At 76.9% G+C, this 17226-nt stretch overlaps 16 non-coding genes across 16 annotated transcripts; all 16 read right to left on the reverse strand.

The window, feature by feature from the left end:
* Positions 1-925: 925 nt before the first annotated feature.
* On the reverse strand, positions 926-1044 carry LOC125962357 (5S ribosomal RNA). The gene has a single exon (XR_007473878.1). It is a non-coding gene; the product is annotated as a 5S ribosomal RNA (ribosomal RNA).
* Positions 1045-1970: 926 nt separating this feature from the next.
* On the reverse strand, positions 1971-2089 carry LOC125962359 (5S ribosomal RNA). Its single transcript, XR_007473880.1, has one exon. It is a non-coding gene; the product is annotated as a 5S ribosomal RNA (ribosomal RNA).
* A 934-nt stretch (positions 2090-3023) lies between these two features.
* LOC125962360 (5S ribosomal RNA) lies at positions 3024-3142 on the reverse strand. Its single transcript, XR_007473881.1, has one exon. It is a non-coding gene; the product is annotated as a 5S ribosomal RNA (ribosomal RNA).
* A 934-nt stretch (positions 3143-4076) lies between these two features.
* Positions 4077-4195, reverse strand: LOC125962361 (5S ribosomal RNA). Its single transcript, XR_007473882.1, has one exon. It is a non-coding gene; the product is annotated as a 5S ribosomal RNA (ribosomal RNA).
* A 926-nt stretch (positions 4196-5121) lies between these two features.
* On the reverse strand, positions 5122-5240 carry LOC125962362 (5S ribosomal RNA). Its single transcript, XR_007473883.1, has one exon. It is a non-coding gene; the product is annotated as a 5S ribosomal RNA (ribosomal RNA).
* Positions 5241-6166: 926 nt separating this feature from the next.
* LOC125962363 (5S ribosomal RNA) lies at positions 6167-6285 on the reverse strand. The gene has a single exon (XR_007473884.1). It is a non-coding gene; the product is annotated as a 5S ribosomal RNA (ribosomal RNA).
* A 926-nt stretch (positions 6286-7211) lies between these two features.
* LOC125962364 (5S ribosomal RNA) lies at positions 7212-7330 on the reverse strand. The gene has a single exon (XR_007473885.1). It is a non-coding gene; the product is annotated as a 5S ribosomal RNA (ribosomal RNA).
* A 903-nt stretch (positions 7331-8233) lies between these two features.
* Positions 8234-8352, reverse strand: LOC125962365 (5S ribosomal RNA). Its single transcript, XR_007473886.1, has one exon. It is a non-coding gene; the product is annotated as a 5S ribosomal RNA (ribosomal RNA).
* Positions 8353-9278: 926 nt separating this feature from the next.
* On the reverse strand, positions 9279-9397 carry LOC125962366 (5S ribosomal RNA). The gene has a single exon (XR_007473887.1). It is a non-coding gene; the product is annotated as a 5S ribosomal RNA (ribosomal RNA).
* Positions 9398-10331: 934 nt separating this feature from the next.
* LOC125962367 (5S ribosomal RNA) lies at positions 10332-10450 on the reverse strand. The gene has a single exon (XR_007473888.1). It is a non-coding gene; the product is annotated as a 5S ribosomal RNA (ribosomal RNA).
* Positions 10451-11384: 934 nt separating this feature from the next.
* Positions 11385-11503, reverse strand: LOC125962368 (5S ribosomal RNA). The gene has a single exon (XR_007473889.1). It is a non-coding gene; the product is annotated as a 5S ribosomal RNA (ribosomal RNA).
* A 926-nt stretch (positions 11504-12429) lies between these two features.
* Positions 12430-12548, reverse strand: LOC125962370 (5S ribosomal RNA). The gene has a single exon (XR_007473891.1). It is a non-coding gene; the product is annotated as a 5S ribosomal RNA (ribosomal RNA).
* A 911-nt stretch (positions 12549-13459) lies between these two features.
* Positions 13460-13578, reverse strand: LOC125962371 (5S ribosomal RNA). The gene has a single exon (XR_007473892.1). It is a non-coding gene; the product is annotated as a 5S ribosomal RNA (ribosomal RNA).
* A 926-nt stretch (positions 13579-14504) lies between these two features.
* LOC125962372 (5S ribosomal RNA) lies at positions 14505-14623 on the reverse strand. Its single transcript, XR_007473893.1, has one exon. It is a non-coding gene; the product is annotated as a 5S ribosomal RNA (ribosomal RNA).
* Positions 14624-15534: 911 nt separating this feature from the next.
* Positions 15535-15653, reverse strand: LOC125962373 (5S ribosomal RNA). The gene has a single exon (XR_007473894.1). It is a non-coding gene; the product is annotated as a 5S ribosomal RNA (ribosomal RNA).
* A 934-nt stretch (positions 15654-16587) lies between these two features.
* On the reverse strand, positions 16588-16706 carry LOC125962374 (5S ribosomal RNA). The gene has a single exon (XR_007473895.1). It is a non-coding gene; the product is annotated as a 5S ribosomal RNA (ribosomal RNA).
* Positions 16707-17226: the final 520 nt, after the last annotated feature.

Genomic DNA, 17226 nt, shown 5'->3' on the forward strand with positions numbered 1-17226 from the left:
GGGGCGGGGGCCGCGGGCTGCCTCTTGAGGCCCAGTTTCGCTGGCGCTGGCGCCTTAACGCCAGCCTGGCGGCCGGCCCGCCCCGGCAGGGCCCCCTCGCCCGCCCAGGCAGGGGGAACGGAGGTCTCGGGTATCGGGCGGCGGCGGAGGGTTTGGCGACCACCTCCCAGCCCAGGGCGGCCGTGACCCAGCAAACCCTTCGGCGCTTGGCGCCCCGCCCAAGATCCCGCACGTCGCTCACAGGGACGTGGCCCCGGAGGCTTCAGGGCCCGGGGCCCGCGGTCCCTTGGGCATCGGCCCTGCCGGCCCACGCGGCGCTAGGCGCAGCCCGGCCGCAGCCCGGGCCGGCCCTCCTGCCCGACGGCAGCTGGCCCGAAGCCACTGGGAGCCACCATTGAGTCGCCACGGCCCCTCAGCCCCGGCAAGGCCACCCTTGCCCCCACACCCCCCGCCGAGCTCAGGACCCCGCCCCTGGTGGCCGGCAGGCCCGGGGAAGCGGCCCCTGCCCTCGATCCCGCTCCCGCACCCGGCCGCGGTGACACGCCAGCGGGGCGGGGTGGGGGTGGGGGGCTTTTGTCGGAGGGAGCTGTGGAGGGACACACCGGCACACAGGTGGCGGCGCCGGGGCTGGGCGCCGGTGGGGGCGGCCAGGTGCAGGTCGAGGGGCTCGCGGGCCGAAAGGACGGCAAGTGGGCCCGCGGCGGAGTCTGGGTCCGGGCCAGCCACCCCGGGAGCGTCTGGGGTGCGGCTGCCTTCCAGGGCCGCCTTCTGGCCGGCCGGGCCGGCGGGGAGCGCCCCCGCCGGCGCGCGCCGTGGTGGGAGGGGCCTGAGGAGGTGGGGCCTGCCGCGGGGCCCGGCGGGGGCGGAGCCGGCGGCCCCCGCCGCGGGCGAGTAAAGGAGAAGGCGGGCGGAGCGGGAGGCAAAAAGCCTACAGCACCCGGTATTCCCAGGCGGTCTCCCATCCAAGTACTAACCAGGCCCGACCCTGCTTAGCTTCCGAGATCAGACGAGATCGGGCGCGTTCAGGGTGGTATGGCCGTAGACGGGGGCGGGGGCCGCGGGCTGCCTCTTGAGGCCCAGTTTCGCTGGCGCTGGCGCCTTAACGCCAGCCTGGCGGCCGGCCCGCCCCGGCAGGGCCCCCTCGCCCGCCCAGGCAGGGGGAACGGAGGTCTCGGGTATCGGGCGGCGGCGGAGGGTTTGGCGACCACCTCCCAGCCCAGGGCGGCCGTGACCCAGCAAACCCTTCGGCGCTTGGCGCCCCGCCCAAGATCCCGCACGTCGCTCACAGGGACGTGGCCCCGGAGGCTTCAGGGCCCGGGGCCCGCGGTCCCTTGGGCATCGGCCCTGCCGGCCCACGCGGCGCTAGGCGCAGCCCGGCCGCAGCCCGGGCCGGCCCTCCTGCCCGACGGCAGCTGGCCCGAAGCCACTGGGAGCCACCATTGAGTCGCCACGGCCCCTCAGCCCCGGCAAGGCCACCCTTGCCCCCACACCCCCCGCCGAGCTCAGGACCCCGCCCCTGGTGGCCGGCAGGCCCGGGGAAGCGGCCCCTGCCCTCGATCCCGCTCCCGCACCCGGCCGCGGTGACACGCCAGCGGGGCGGGGTGGGGGTGGGGGGCTTTTGTCGGAGGGAGCTGTGGAGGGACACACCGGCACACAGGTGGCGGCGCCGGGGCTGGGCGCCGGTGGGGGCGGCCAGGTGCAGGTCGAGGGGCTCGCGGGCCGAAAGGACGGCAAGTGGGCCCGCGGCGGAGTCTGGGTCCGGGCCAGCCACCCCGGGAGCGTCTGGGGTGCGGCTGCCTTCCAGGGCCGCCTTCTGGCCGGCCGGGCCGGCGGGGAGCGCCCCCGCCGGCGCGCGCCGTGGTGGGAGGGGCCTGAGGAGGTGGGGCCTGCCGCGGGGCCCGGCGGGGGCGGAGCCGGCGGCCCCCGCCGCGGGCGAGTAAAGGAGAAGGCGGGCGGAGCGGGAGGCAAAAAGCCTACAGCACCCGGTATTCCCAGGCGGTCTCCCATCCAAGTACTAACCAGGCCCGACCCTGCTTAGCTTCCGAGATCAGACGAGATCGGGCGCGTTCAGGGTGGTATGGCCGTAGACGGGGGCGGGGGCCGCGGGCTGCCTCTTGAGGCCCAGTTTCGCTGGCGCTGGCGCCTTAACGCCAGCCTGGCGGCCGGCCCGCCCCGGCAGGGCCCCCTCGCCCGCCCAGGCAGGGGGAACGGAGGTCTCGGGTATCGGGCGGCGGCGGAGGGTTTGGCGACCACCTCCCAGCCCAGGGCGGCCGTGACCCAGCAAACCCTTCGGCGCTTGGCGCCCCGCCCAAGATCCCGCACGTCGCTCACAGGGACGTGGCCCCGGAGGCTTCAGGGCCCGGGGCCCGCGGTCCCTTGGGCATCGGCCCTGCCGGCCCACGCGGCGCGAGGCGCAGCCCGGCCGCAGCCCGGGCCGGCCCTCCTGCCCGACAGCAGCTGGCCCGAAGCCACTGGGAGCCACCATTGAGTCGCCACGGCCCCTCAGCCCCGGCAAGGCCACCCTTGCCCCCACACCCCCCGCCGAGCTCAGGACCCCGCCCCTGGTGGCCGGCAGGCCCGGGGAAGCGGCCCCTGCCCTCGATCCCGCTCCCGCACCCGGCCGCGGTGACACGCCAGAGGGGCGGGGTGGGGGTGGGGGGCTTTTGTCGGAGGGAGCTGTGGAGGGACACACCGGCACACAGGTGGCGGCGCCGGGGCTGGGCGCCGGTGGGGGCGGCCAGGTGCAGGTCGAGGGGCTCGCGGGCCGAAAGGACGGCAAGTGGGCCCGCGGCGGAGTCTGGGTCCGGGCCAGCCACCCCGGGAGCGTCTGGGGTGCGGCCGCCTTCCAGGGCCGCCTTCTGGCCGCCTGGCCGGCCGGGCCGGCGGGGAGCGCCCCCGCCGGCGCGCGCCGTGGTGGGAGGGGCCTGAGGAGGTGGGGCCTGCCGCGGGGTCCGGCGGGGGCGGAGCCGGCGGCCCCCGCCGCGGGCGAGTAAAGGAGAAGGCGGGCGGAGCGGGAGGCAAAAAGCCTACAGCACCCGGTATTCCCAGGCGGTCTCCCATCCAAGTACTAACCAGGCCCGACCCTGCTTAGCTTCCGAGATCAGACGAGATCGGGCGCGTTCAGGGTGGTATGGCCGTAGACGGGGGCGGGGGCCGCGGGCTGCCTCTTGAGGCCCAGTTTCGCTGGCGCTGGCGCCTTAACGCCAGCCTGGCGGCCGGCCCGCCCCGGCAGGGCCCCCTCGCCCGCCCAGGCAGGGGGAACGGAGGTCTCGGGTATCGGGCGGCGGCGGAGGGTTTGGCGACCACCTCCCAGCCCAGGGCGGCCGTGACCCAGCAAACCCTTCGGCGCTTGGCGCCCCGCCCAAGATCCCGCACGTCGCTCACAGGGACGTGGCCCCGGAGGCTTCAGGGCCCGGGGCCCGCGGTCCCTTGGGCATCGGCCCTGCCGGCCCACGCGGCGCTAGGCGCAGCCCGGCCGCAGCCCGGGCCGGCCCTCCTGCCCGACGGCAGCTGGCCCGAAGCCACTGGGAGCCACCATTGAGTCGCCACGGCCCCTCAGCCCCGGCAAGGCCACCCTTGCCCCCACACCCCCCGCCGAGCTCAGGACCCCGCCCCTGGTGGCCGGCAGGCCCGGGGAAGCGGCCCCTGCCCTCGATCCCGCTCCCGCACCCGGCCGCGGTGACACGCCAGCGGGGCGGGGTGGGGGTGGGGGGCTTTTGTCGGAGGGAGCTGTGGAGGGACACACCGGCACACAGGTGGCGGCGCCGGGGCTGGGCGCCGGTGGGGGCGGCCAGGTGCAGGTCGAGGGGCTCGCGGGCCGAAAGGACGGCAAGTGGGCCCGCGGCGGAGTCTGGGTCCGGGCCAGCCACCCCGGGAGCGTCTGGGGTGCGGCCGCCTTCCAGGGCCGCCTTCTGGCCGCCTGGCCGGCTGGGCCGGCGGGGAGCGCCCCCGCCGGCGCGCGCCGTGGTGGGAGGGGCCTGAGGAGGTGGGGCCTGCCGCGGGGCCCGGCGGGGGCGGAGCCGGCGGCCCCCGCCGCGGGCGAGTAAAGGAGAAGGCGGGCGGAGCGGGAGGCAAAAAGCCTACAGCACCCGGTATTCCCAGGCGGTCTCCCATCCAAGTACTAACCAGGCCCGACCCTGCTTAGCTTCCGAGATCAGACGAGATCGGGCGCGTTCAGGGTGGTATGGCCGTAGACGGGGGCGGGGGCCGCGGGCTGCCTCTTGAGGCCCAGTTTCGCTGGCGCTGGCGCCTTAACGCCAGCCTGGCGGCCGGCCCGCCCCGGCAGGGCCCCCTCGCCCGCCCAGGCAGGGGGAACGGAGGTCTCGGGTATCGGGCGGCGGCGGAGGGTTTGGCGACCACCTCCCAGCCCAGGGCGGCCGTGACCCAGCAAACCCTTCGGCGCTTGGCGCCCCGCCCAAGATCCCGCACGTCGCTCACAGGGACGTGGCCCCGGAGGCTTCAGGGCCCGGGGCCCGCGGTCCCTTGGGCATCGGCCCTGCCGGCCCACGCGGCGCTAGGCGCAGCCCGGCCGCAGCCCGGGCCGGCCCTCCTGCCCGACGGCAGCTGGCCCGAAGCCACTGGGAGCCACCATTGAGTCGCCACGGCCCCTCAGCCCCGGCAAGGCCACCCTTGCCCCCACACCCCCCGCCGAGCTCAGGACCCCGCCCCTGGTGGCCGGCAGGCCCGGGGAAGCGGCCCCTGCCCTCGATCCCGCTCCCGCACCCGGCCGCGGTGACACGCCAGCGGGGCGGGGTGGGGGTGGGGGGCTTTTGTCGGAGGGAGCTGTGGAGGGACACACCGGCACACAGGTGGCGGCGCCGGGGCTGGGCGCCGGTGGGGGCGGCCAGGTGCAGGTCGAGGGGCTCGCGGGCCGAAAGGACGGCAAGTGGGCCCGCGGCGGAGTCTGGGTCCGGGCCAGCCACCCCGGGAGCGTCTGGGGTGCGGCTGCCTTCCAGGGCCGCCTTCTGGCCGGCCGGGCCGGCGGGGAGGGCCCCCGCCGGCGCGCGCCGTGGTGGGAGGGGCCTGAGGAGGTGGGGCCTGCCGCGGGGCCCGGCGGGGGCGGAGCCGGCGGCCCCCGCCGCGGGCGAGTAAAGGAGAAGGCGGGCGGAGCGGGAGGCAAAAAGCCTACAGCACCCGGTATTCCCAGGCGGTCTCCCATCCAAGTACTAACCAGGCCCGACCCTGCTTAGCTTCCGAGATCAGACGAGATCGGGCGCGTTCAGGGTGGTATGGCCGTAGACGGGGGCGGGGGCCGCGGGCTGCCTCTTGAGGCCCAGTTTCGCTGGCGCTGGCGCCTTAACGCCAGCCTGGCGGCCGGCCCGCCCCGGCAGGGCCCCCTCGCCCGCCCAGGCAGGGGGAACGGAGGTCTCGGGTATCGGGCGGCGGCGGAGGGTTTGGCGACCACCTCCCAGCCCAGGGCGGCCGTGACCCAGCAAACCCTTCGGCGCTTGGCGCCCCGCCCAAGATCCCGCACGTCGCTCACAGGGACGTGGCCCCGGAGGCTTCAGGGCCCGGGGCCCGCGGTCCCTTGGGCATCGGCCCTGCCGGCCCACGCGGCGCTAGGCGCAGCCCGGCCGCAGCCCGGGCCGGCCCTCCTGCCCGACGGCAGCTGGCCCGAAGCCACTGGGAGCCACCATTGAGTCGCCACGGCCCCTCAGCCCCGGCAAGGCCACCCTTGCCCCCACACCCCCCGCCGAGCTCAGGACCCCGCCCCTGGTGGCCGGCAGGCCCGGGGAAGCGGCCCCTGCCCTCGATCCCGCTCCCGCACCCGGCCGCGGTGACACGCCAGAGGGGCGGGGTGGGGGTGGGGGGCTTTTGTCGGAGGGAGCTGTGGAGGGACACACCGGCACACAGGTGGCGGCGCCGGGGCTGGGCGCCGGTGGGGGCGGCCAGGTGCAGGTCGAGGGGCTCGCGGGCCGAAAGGACGGCAAGTGGGCCCGCGGCGGAGTCTGGGTCCGGGCCAGCCACCCCGGGAGCGTCTGGGGTGCGGCTGCCTTCCAGGGCCGCCTTCTGGCCGGCCGGGCCGGCGGGGAGCGCCCCCGCCGGCGCGCGCCGTGGTGGGAGGGGCCTGAGGAGGTGGGGCCTGCCGCGGGGCCCGGCGGGGGCGGAGCCGGCGGCCCCCGCCGCGGGCGAGTAAAGGAGAAGGCGGGCGGAGCGGGAGGCAAAAAGCCTACAGCACCCGGTATTCCCAGGCGGTCTCCCATCCAAGTACTAACCAGGCCCGACCCTGCTTAGCTTCCGAGATCAGACGAGATCGGGCGCGTTCAGGGTGGTATGGCCGTAGACGGGGGCGGGGGCCGCGGGCTGCCTCTTGAGGCCCAGTTTCGCTGGCGCTGGCGCCTTAACGCCAGCCTGGCGGCCGGCCCGCCCCGGCAGGGCCCCCTCGCCCGCCCAGGCAGGGGGAACGGAGGTCTCGGGTATCGGGCGGCGGCGGAGGGTTTGGCGACCACCTCCCAGCCCAGGGCGGCCGTGACCCAGCAAACCCTTCGGCGCTTGGCGCCCCGCCCAAGATCCCGCACGTCGCTCACAGGGACGTGGCCCCGGAGGCTTCAGGGCCCGGGGCCCGCGGTCCCTTGGGCATCGGCCCTGCCGGCCCACGCGGCGCTAGGCGCAGCCCGGCCGCAGCCCGGGCCGGCCCTCCTGCCCGACGGCAGCTGGCCCGAAGCCACTGGGAGCCACCATTGAGTCGCCACGGCCCCTCAGCCCCGGCAAGGCCACCCTTGCCCCCACACCCCCCGCCGAGCTCAGGACCCCGCCCCTGGTGGCCGGCAGGCCCGGGGAAGCGGCCCCTGCCCTCGATCCCGCTCCCGCACCCGGCCGCGGTGACACGCCAGCGGGGCGGGGTGGGGGTGGGGGGCTTTTGTCGGAGGGAGCTGTGGAGGGACACACCGGCACACAGGTGGCGGCGCCGGGGCTGGGCGCCGGTGGGGGCGGCCAGGTGCAGGTCGAGGGGCTCGCGGGCCGAAAGGACGGCAAGTGGGCCCGCGGCGGAGTCTGGGTCCGGGCCAGCCACCCCGGGAGCGTCTGGGGTGCGGCTGCCTTCCAGGGCCGCCTTCTGGCCGGCCGGGCCGGCGGGGAGGGCCCCCGCCAGCGCGCGCCGTGGTGGGAGGGGCCTGAGGAGGTGGGGCCTGCCGCGGGGCCCGGCGGGGGCGGAGCCGGCGGCCCCCGCCGCGGGCGAGTAAAGGAGAAGGCGGGCGGAGCGGGAGGCAAAAAGCCTACAGCACCCGGTATTCCCAGGCGGTCTCCCATCCAAGTACTAACCAGGCCCGACCCTGCTTAGCTTCCGAGATCAGACGAGATCGGGCGCGTTCAGGGTGGTATGGCCGTAGACGGGGGCGGGGGCCGCGGGCTGCCTCTTGAGGCCCAGTTTCGCTGGCGCTGGCGCCTTAACGCCAGCCTGGCGGCCGGCCCGCCCAGGCAGGGGGAACGGAGGTCTCGGGTATCGGGCGGCGGCGGAGGGTTTGGCGACCACCTCCCAGCCCAGGGCGGCCGTGACCCAGCAAACCCTTCGGCGCTTGGCGCCCCGCCCAAGATCCCGCACGTCGCTCACAGGGACGTGGCCCCGGAGGCTTCAGGGCCCGGGGCCCGCGGTCCCTTGGGCATCGGCCCTGCCGGCCCACGCGGCGCGAGGCGCAGCCCGGCCGCAGCCCGGGCCGGCCCTCCTGCCCGACGGCAGCTGGCCCGAAGCCACTGGGAGCCACCATTGAGTCGCCACGGCCCCTCAGCCCCGGCAAGGCCACCCTTGCCCCCACACCCCCCGCCGAGCTCAGGACCCCGCCCCTGGTGGCCGGCAGGCCCGGGGAAGCGGCCCCTGCCCTCGATCCCGCTCCCGCACCCGGCCGCGGTGACACGCCAGAGGGGCGGGGTGGGGGTGGGGGGCTTTTGTCGGAGGGAGCTGTGGAGGGACACACCGGCACACAGGTGGCGGCGCCGGGGCTGGGCGCCGGTGGGGGCGGCCAGGTGCAGGTCGAGGGGCTCGCGGGCCGAAAGGACGGCAAGTGGGCCCGCGGCGGAGTCTGGGTCCGGGCCAGCCACCCCGGGAGCGTCTGGGGTGCGGCTGCCTTCCAGGGCCGCCTTCTGGCCGGCCGGGCCGGCGGGGAGCGCCCCCGCCGGCGCGCGCCGTGGTGGGAGGGGCCTGAGGAGGTGGGGCCTGCCGCGGGGCCCGGCGGGGGCGGAGCCGGCGGCCCCCGCCGCGGGCGAGTAAAGGAGAAGGCGGGCGGAGCGGGAGGCAAAAAGCCTACAGCACCCGGTATTCCCAGGCGGTCTCCCATCCAAGTACTAACCAGGCCCGACCCTGCTTAGCTTCCGAGATCAGACGAGATCGGGCGCGTTCAGGGTGGTATGGCCGTAGACGGGGGCGGGGGCCGCGGGCTGCCTCTTGAGGCCCAGTTTCGCTGGCGCTGGCGCCTTAACGCCAGCCTGGCGGCCGGCCCGCCCCGGCAGGGCCCCCTCGCCCGCCCAGGCAGGGGGAACGGAGGTCTCGGGTATCGGGCGGCGGCGGAGGGTTTGGCGACCACCTCCCAGCCCAGGGCGGCCGTGACCCAGCAAACCCTTCGGCGCTTGGCGCCCCGCCCAAGATCCCGCACGTCGCTCACAGGGACGTGGCCCCGGAGGCTTCAGGGCCCGGGGCCCGCGGTCCCTTGGGCATCGGCCCTGCCGGCCCACGCGGCGCTAGGCGCAGCCCGGCCGCAGCCCGGGCCGGCCCTCCTGCCCGACGGCAGCTGGCCCGAAGCCACTGGGAGCCACCATTGAGTCGCCACGGCCCCTCAGCCCCGGCAAGGCCACCCTTGCCCCCACACCCCCCGCCGAGCTCAGGACCCCGCCCCTGGTGGCCGGCAGGCCCGGGGAAGCGGCCCCTGCCCTCGATCCCGCTCCCGCACCCGGCCGCGGTGACACGCCAGCGGGGCGGGGTGGGGGTGGGGGGCTTTTGTCGGAGGGAGCTGTGGAGGGACACACCGGCACACAGGTGGCGGCGCCGGGGCTGGGCGCCGGTGGGGGCGGCCAGGTGCAGGTCGAGGGGCTCGCGGGCCGAAAGGACGGCAAGTGGGCCCGCGGCGGAGTCTGGGTCCGGGCCAGCCACCCCGGGAGCGTCTGGGGTGCGGCTGCCTTCCAGGGCCGCCTTCTGGCCGGCCGGGCCGGCGGGGAGCGCCCCCGCCGGCGCGCGCCGTGGTGGGAGGGGCCTGAGGAGGTGGGGCCTGCCGCGGGGCCCGGCGGGGGCGGAGCCGGCGGCCCCCGCCGCGGGCGAGTAAAGGAGAAGACGGGCGGAGCGGGAGGCAAAAAGCCTACAGCACCCGGTATTCCCAGGCGGTCTCCCATCCAAGTACTAACCAGGCCCGACCCTGCTTAGCTTCCGAGATCAGACGAGATCGGGCGCGTTCAGGGTGGTATGGCCGTAGACGGGGGCGGGGGCCGCGGGCTGCCTCTTGAGGCCCAGTTTCGCTGGCGCTGGCGCCTTAACGCCAGCCTGGCGGCCGGCCCGCCCCGGCAGGGCCCCCTCGCCCGCCCAGGCAGGGGGAACGGAGGTCTCGGGTATCGGGCGGCGGCGGAGGGTTTGGCGACCACCTCCCAGCCCAGGGCGGCCGTGACCCAGCAAACCCTTCGGCGCTTGGCGCCCCGCCCAAGATCCCGCACGTCGCTCACAGGGACGTGGCCCCGGAGGCTTCAGGGCCCGGGGCCCGCGGTCCCTTGGGCATCGGCCCTGCCGGCCCACGCGGCGCGAGGCGCAGCCCGGCCGCAGCCCGGGCCGGCCCTCCTGCCCGACAGCAGCTGGCCCGAAGCCACTGGGAGCCACCATTGAGTCGCCACGGCCCCTCAGCCCCGGCAAGGCCACCCTTGCCCCCACACCCCCCGCCGAGCTCAGGACCCCGCCCCTGGTGGCCGGCAGGCCCGGGGAAGCGGCCCCTGCCCTCGATCCCGCTCCCGCACCCGGCCGCGGTGACACGCCAGAGGGGCGGGGTGGGGGTGGGGGGCTTTTGTCGGAGGGAGCTGTGGAGGGACACACCGGCACACAGGTGGCGGCGCCGGGGCTGGGCGCCGGTGGGGGCGGCCAGGTGCAGGTCGAGGGGCTCGCGGGCCGAAAGGACGGCAAGTGGGCCCGCGGCGGAGTCTGGGTCCGGGCCAGCCACCCCGGGAGCGTCTGGGGTGCGGCCGCCTTCCAGGGCCGCCTTCTGGCCGCCTGGCCGGCCGGGCCGGCGGGGAGCGCCCCCGCCGGCGCGCGCCGTGGTGGGAGGGGCCTGAGGAGGTGGGGCCTGCCGCGGGGTCCGGCGGGGGCGGAGCCGGCGGCCCCCGCCGCGGGCGAGTAAAGGAGAAGGCGGGCGGAGCGGGAGGCAAAAAGCCTACAGCACCCGGTATTCCCAGGCGGTCTCCCATCCAAGTACTAACCAGGCCCGACCCTGCTTAGCTTCCGAGATCAGACGAGATCGGGCGCGTTCAGGGTGGTATGGCCGTAGACGGGGGCGGGGGCCGCGGGCTGCCTCTTGAGGCCCAGTTTCGCTGGCGCTGGCGCCTTAACGCCAGCCTGGCGGCCGGCCCGCCCCGGCAGGGCCCCCTCGCCCGCCCAGGCAGGGGGAACGGAGGTCTCGGGTATCGGGCGGCGGCGGAGGGTTTGGCGACCACCTCCCAGCCCAGGGCGGCCATGACCCAGCAAACCCTTCGGCGCTTGGCGCCCCGCCCAAGATCCCGCACGTCGCTCACAGGGACGTGGCCCCGGAGGCTTCAGGGCCCGGGGCCCGCGGTCCCTTGGGCATCGGCCCTGCCGGCCCACGCGGCGCTAGGCGCAGCCCGGCCGCAGCCCGGGCCGGCCCTCCTGCCCGACGGCAGCTGGCCCGAAGCCACTGGGAGCCACCATTGAGTCGCCACGGCCCCTCAGCCCCGGCAAGGCCACCCTTGCCCCCACACCCCCCGCCGAGCTCAGGACCCCGCCCCTGGTGGCCGGCAGGCCCGGGGAAGCGGCCCCTGCCCTCGATCCCGCTCCCGCACCCGGCCGCGGTGACACGCCAGCGGGGCGGGGTGGGGGTGGGGGGCTTTTGTCGGAGGGAGCTGTGGAGGGACACACCGGCACACAGGTGGCGGCGCCGGGGCTGGGCGCCGGTGGGGGCGGCCAGGTGCAGGTCGAGGGGCTCGCGGGCCGAAAGGACGGCAAGTGGGCCCGCGGCGGAGTCTGGGTCCGGGCCAGCCACCCCGGGAGCGTCTGGGGTGCGGCCGCCTTCCAGGGCCGCCTTCTGGCCGCCTGGCCGGCCGGGCCGGCGGGGAGCGCCCCCGCCGGCGCGCGCCGTGGTGGGAGGGGCCTGAGGAGGTGGGGCCTGCCGCGGGGCCCGGCGGGGGCGGAGCCGGCGGCCCCCGCCGCGGGCGAGTAAAGGAGAAGGCGGGCGGAGCGGGAGGCAAAAAGCCTACAGCACCCGGTATTCCCAGGCGGTCTCCCATCCAAGTACTAACCAGGCCCGACCCTGCTTAGCTTCCGAGATCAGACGAGATCGGGCGCGTTCAGGGTGGTATGGCCGTAGACGGGGGCGGGGGCCGCGGGCTGCCTCTTGAGGCCCAGTTTCGCTGGCGCTGGCGCCTTAACGCCAGCCTGGCGGCCGGCCCGCCCCGGCAGGGCCCCCTCGCCCGCCCAGGCAGGGGGAACGGAGGTCTCGGGTATCGGGCGGCGGCGGAGGGTTTGGCGACCACCTCCCAGCCCAGGGCGGCCGTGACCCAGCAAACCCTTCGGCGCTTGGCGCCCCGCCCAAGATCCCGCACGTCGCTCACAGGGACGTGGCCCCGGAGGCTTCAGGGCCCGGGGCCCGCGGTCCCTTGGGCATCGGCCCTGCCGGCCCACGCGGCGCTAGGCGCAGCCCGGCCGCAGCCCGGGCCGGCCCTCCTGCCCGACGGCAGCTGGCCCGAAGCCACTGGGAGCCACCATTGAGTCGCCACGGCCCCTCAGCCCCGGCAAGGCCACCCTTGCCCCCACACCCCCCGCCGAGCTCAGGACCCCGCCCCTGGTGGCCGGCAGGCCCGGGGAAGCGGCCCCTGCCCTCGATCCCGCTCCCGCACCCGGCCGCGGTGACACGCCAGCGGGGCGGGGTGGGGGTGGGGGGCTTTTGTCGGAGGGAGCTGTGGAGGGACACACCGGCACACAGGTGGCGGCGCCGGGGCTGGGCGCCGGTGGGGGCGGCCAGGTGCAGGTCGAGGGGCTCGTGGGCCGAAAGGACGGCAAGTGGGCCCGCGGCGGAGTCTGGGTCCGGGCCAGCCACCCCGGGAGCGTCTGGGGTGCGGCTGCCTTCCAGGGCCGCCTTCTGGCCGGCCGGGCCGGCGGGGAGCGCCCCCGCCGGCGCGCGCCGTGGTGGGAGGGGCCTGAGGAGGTGGGGCCTGCCGCGGGGCCCGGCGGGGGCGGAGCCGGCGGCCCCCGCCGCGGGCGAGTAAAGGAGAAGGCGGGCGGAGCGGGAGGCAAAAAGCCTACAGCACCCGGTATTCCCAGGCGGTCTCCCATCCAAGTACTAACCAGGCCCGACCCTGCTTAGCTTCCGAGATCAGACGAGATCGGGCGCGTTCAGGGTGGTATGGCCGTAGACGGGGGCGGGGGCCGCGGGCTGCCTCTTGAGGCCCAGTTTCGCTGGCGCTGGCGCCTTAACGCCAGCCTGGCGGCCGGCCCGCCCAGGCAGGGGGAACGGAGGTCTCGGGTATCGGGCGGCGGCGGAGGGTTTGGCGACCACCTCCCAGCCCAGGGCGGCCGTGACCCAGCAAACCCTTCGGCGCTTGGCGCCCCGCCCAAGATCCCGCACGTCGCTCACAGGGACGTGGCCCCGGAGGCTTCAGGGCCCGGGGCCCGCGGTCCCTTGGGCATCGGCCCTGCCGGCCCACGCGGCGCGAGGCGCAGCCCGGCCGCAGCCCGGGCCGGCCCTCCTGCCCGACAGCAGCTGGCCCGAAGCCACTGGGAGCCACCATTGAGTCGCCACGGCCCCTCAGCCCCGGCAAGGCCACCCTTGCCCCCACACCCCCCGCCGAGCTCAGGACCCCGCCCCTGGTGGCCGGCAGGCCCGGGGAAGCGGCCCCTGCCCTCGATCCCGCTCCCGCACCCGGCCGCGGTGACACGCCAGAGGGGCGGGGTGGGGGTGGGGGGCTTTTGTCGGAGGGAGCTGTGGAGGGACACACCGGCACACAGGTGGCGGCGCCGGGGCTGGGCGCCGGTGGGGGCGGCCAGGTGCAGGTCGAGGGGCTCGCGGGCCGAAAGGACGGCAAGTGGGCCCGCGGCGGAGTCTGGGTCCGGGCCAGCCACCCCGGGAGCGTCTGGGGTGCGGCCGCCTTCCAGGGCCGCCTTCTGGCCGCCTGGCCGGCCGGGCCGGCGGGGAGCGCCCCCGCCGGCGCGCGCCGTGGTGGGAGGGGCCTGAGGAGGTGGGGCCTGCCGCGGGGCCCGGCGGGGGCGGAGCCGGCGGCCCCCGCCGCGGGCGAGTAAAGGAGAAGGCGGGCGGAGCGGGAGGCAAAAAGCCTACAGCACCCGGTATTCCCAGGCGGTCTCCCATCCAAGTACTAACCAGGCCCGACCCTGCTTAGCTTCCGAGATCAGACGAGATCGGGCGCGTTCAGGGTGGTATGGCCGTAGACGGGGGCGGGGGCCGCGGGCTGCCTCTTGAGGCCCAGTTTCGCTGGCGCTGGCGCCTTAACGCCAGCCTGGCGGCCGGCCCGCCCCGGCAGGGCCCCCTCGCCCGCCCAGGCAGGGGGAACGGAGGTCTCGGGTATCGGGCGGCGGCGGAGGGTTTGGCGACCACCTCCCAGCCCAGGGCGGCCGTGACCCAGCAAACCCTTCGGCGCTTGGCGCCCCGCCCAAGATCCCGCACGTCGCTCACAGGGACGTGGCCCCGGAGGCTTCAGGGCCCGGGGCCCGCGGTCCCTTGGGCATCGGCCCTGCCGGCCCACGCGGCGCTAGGCGCAGCCCGGCCGCAGCCCGGGCCGGCCCTCCTGCCCGACGGCAGCTGGCCCGAAGCCACTGGGAGCCACCATTGAGTCGCCACGGCCCCTCAGCCCCGGCAAGGCCACCCTTGCCCCCACACCCCCCGCCGAGCTCAGGACCCCGCCCCTGGTGGCCGGCAGGCCCGGGGAAGCGGCCCCTGCCCTCGATCCCGCTCCCGCACCCGGCCGCGGTGACACGCCAGCGGGGCGGGGTGGGGGTGGGGGGCTTTTGTCGGAGGGAGCTGTGGAGGGACACACCGGCACACAGGTGGCGGCGCCGGGGCTGGGCGCCGGTGGGGGCGGCCAGGTGCAGGTCGAGGGGCTCGCGGGCCGAAAGGACGGCAAGTGGGCCCGCGGCGGAGTCTGGGTCCGGGCCAGCCACCCCGGGAGCGTCTGGGGTGCGGCTGCCTTCCAGGGCCGCCTTCTGGCCGGCCGGGCCGGCGGGGAGCGCCCCCGCCGGCGCGCGCCGTGGTGGGAGGGGCCTGAGGAGGTGGGGCCTGCCGCGGGGCCCGGCGGGGGCGGAGCCGGCGGCCCCCGCCGCGGGCGAGTAAAGGAGAAGGCGGGCGGAGCGGGAGGCAAAAAGCCTACAGCACCCGGTATTCCCAGGCGGTCTCCCATCCAAGTACTAACCAGGCCCGACCCTGCTTAGCTTCCGAGATCAGACGAGATCGGGCGCGTTCAGGGTGGTATGGCCGTAGACGGGGGCGGGGGCCGCGGGCTGCCTCTTGAGGCCCAGTTTCGCTGGCGCTGGCGCCTTAACGCCAGCCTGGCGGCCGGCCCGCCCAGGCAGGGGGAACGGAGGTCTCGGGTATCGGGCGGCGGCGGAGGGTTTGGCGACCACCTCCCAGCCCAGGGCGGCCGTGACCCAGCAAACCCTTCGGCGCTTGGCGCCCCGCCCAAGATCCCGCACGTCGCTCACAGGGACGTGGCCCCGGAGGCTTCAGGGCCCGGGGCCCGCGGTCCCTTGGGCATCGGCCCTGCCGGCCCACGCGGCGCGAGGCGCAGCCCGGCCGCAGCCCGGGCCGGCCCTCCTGCCCGACAGCAGCTGGCCCGAAGCCACTGGGAGCCACCATTGAGTCGCCACGGCCCCTCAGCCCCGGCAAGGCCACCCTTGCCCCCACACCCCCCGCCGAGCTCAGGACCCCGCCCCTGGTGGCCGGCAGGCCCGGGGAAGCGGCCCCTGCCCTCGATCCCGCTCCCGCACCCGGCCGCGGTGACACGCCAGAGGGGCGGGGTGGGGGTGGGGGGCTTTTGTCGGAGGGAGCTGTGGAGGGACACACCGGCACACAGGTGGCGGCGCCGGGGCTGGGCGCCGGTGGGGGCGGCCAGGTGCAGGTCGAGGGGCTCGCGGGCCGAAAGGACGGCAAGTGGGCCCGCGGCGGAGTCTGGGTCCGGGCCAGCCACCCCGGGAGCGTCTGGGGTGCGGCCGCCTTCCAGGGCCGCCTTCTGGCCGCCTGGCCGGCCGGGCCGGCGGGGAGCGCCCCCGCCGGCGCGCGCCGTGGTGGGAGGGGCCTGAGGAGGTGGGGCCTGCCGCGGGGTCCGGCGGGGGCGGAGCCGGCGGCCCCCGCCGCGGGCGAGTAAAGGAGAAGGCGGGCGGAGCGGGAGGCAAAAAGCCTACAGCACCCGGTATTCCCAGGCGGTCTCCCATCCAAGTACTAACCAGGCCCGACCCTGCTTAGCTTCCGAGATCAGACGAGATCGGGCGCGTTCAGGGTGGTATGGCCGTAGACGGGGGCGGGGGCCGCGGGCTGCCTCTTGAGGCCCAGTTTCGCTGGCGCTGGCGCCTTAACGCCAGCCTGGCGGCCGGCCCGCCCCGGCAGGGCCCCCTCGCCCGCCCAGGCAGGGGGAACGGAGGTCTCGGGTATCGGGCGGCGGCGGAGGGTTTGGCGACCACCTCCCAGCCCAGGGCGGCCGTGACCCAGCAAACCCTTCGGCGCTTGGCGCCCCGCCCAAGATCCCGCACGTCGCTCACAGGGACGTGGCCCCGGAGGCTTCAGGGCCCGGGGCCCGCGGTCCCTTGGGCATCGGCCCTGCCGGCCCACGCGGCGCTAGGCGCAGCCCGGCCGCAGCCCGGGCCGGCCCTCCTGCCCGACGGCAGCTGGCCCGAAGCCACTGGGAGCCACCATTGAGTCGCCACGGCCCCTCAGCCCCGGCAAGGCCACCCTTGCCCCCACACCCCCCGCCGAGCTCAGGACCCCGCCCCTGGTGGCCGGCAGGCCCGGGGAAGCGGCCCCTGCCCTCGATCCCGCTCCCGCACCCGGCCGCGGTGACACGCCAGCGGGGCGGGGTGGGGGTGGGGGGCTTTTGTCGGAGGGAGCTGTGGAGGGACACACCGGCACACAGGTGGCGGCGCCGGGGCTGGGCGCCGGTGGGGGCGGCCAGGTGCAGGTCGAGGGGCTCGCGGGCCGAAAGGACGGCAAGTGGGCTCGCGGCGGAGTCTGGGTCCGGGCCAGCCACCCCGGGAGCGTCTGGGGTGCGGCTGCCTTCCAGGGCCGCCTTCTGGCCGCCTGGCCGGCCGGGCCGGCGGGGAGCGCCCCCGCCGGCGCGCGCCGTGGTGGGAGGGGCCTGAGGAGGTGGGGCCTGCCGCGGGGCCCGGCGGGGGCGGAGCCGGCGGCCCCCGCCGCGGGCGAGTAAAGGAGAAGGCGGGCGGAGCGGGAGGCAAAAAGCCTACAGCACCCGGTATTCCCAGGCGGTCTCCCATCCAAGTACTAACCAGGCCCGACCCTGCTTAGCTTCCGAGATCAGACGAGATCGGGCGCGTTCAGGGTGGTATGGCCGTAGACGGGGGCGGGGGCCGCGGGCTGCCTCTTGAGGCCCAGTTTCGCTGGCGCTGGCGCCTTAACGCCAGCCTGGCGGCCGGCCCGCCCCGGCAGGGCCCCCTCGCCCGCCCAGGCAGGGGGAACGGAGGTCTCGGGTATCGGGCGGCGGCGGAGGGTTTGGCGACCACCTCCCAGCCCAGGGCGGCCGTGACCCAGCAAACCCTTCGGCGCTTGGCGCCCCGCCCAAGATCCCGCACGTCGCTCACAGGGACGTGGCCCCGGAGGCTTCAGGGCCCGGGGCCCGCGGTCCCTTGGGCATCGGCCCTGCCGGCCCACGCGGCGCTAGGCGCAGCCCGGCCGCAGCCCGGGCCGGCCCTCCTGCCCGACGGCAGCTGGCCCGAAGCCACTGGGAGCCACCATTGAGTCGCCACGGCCCCTCAGCCCCGGCAAGGCCACCCTTGCCCCCACACCCCCCGCCGAGCTCAGGACCCCGCCCCTGGTGGCCGGCAGGCCCGGGGAAGCGGCCCCTGCCCTCGATCCCGCT

This window comes from Orcinus orca, chromosome 19 (assembly GCF_937001465.1).
Source record: "Orcinus orca chromosome 19, mOrcOrc1.1, whole genome shotgun sequence".
In the NCBI taxonomy this organism is placed as follows: Eukaryota; Metazoa; Chordata; class Mammalia; order Artiodactyla; family Delphinidae; genus Orcinus; species Orcinus orca.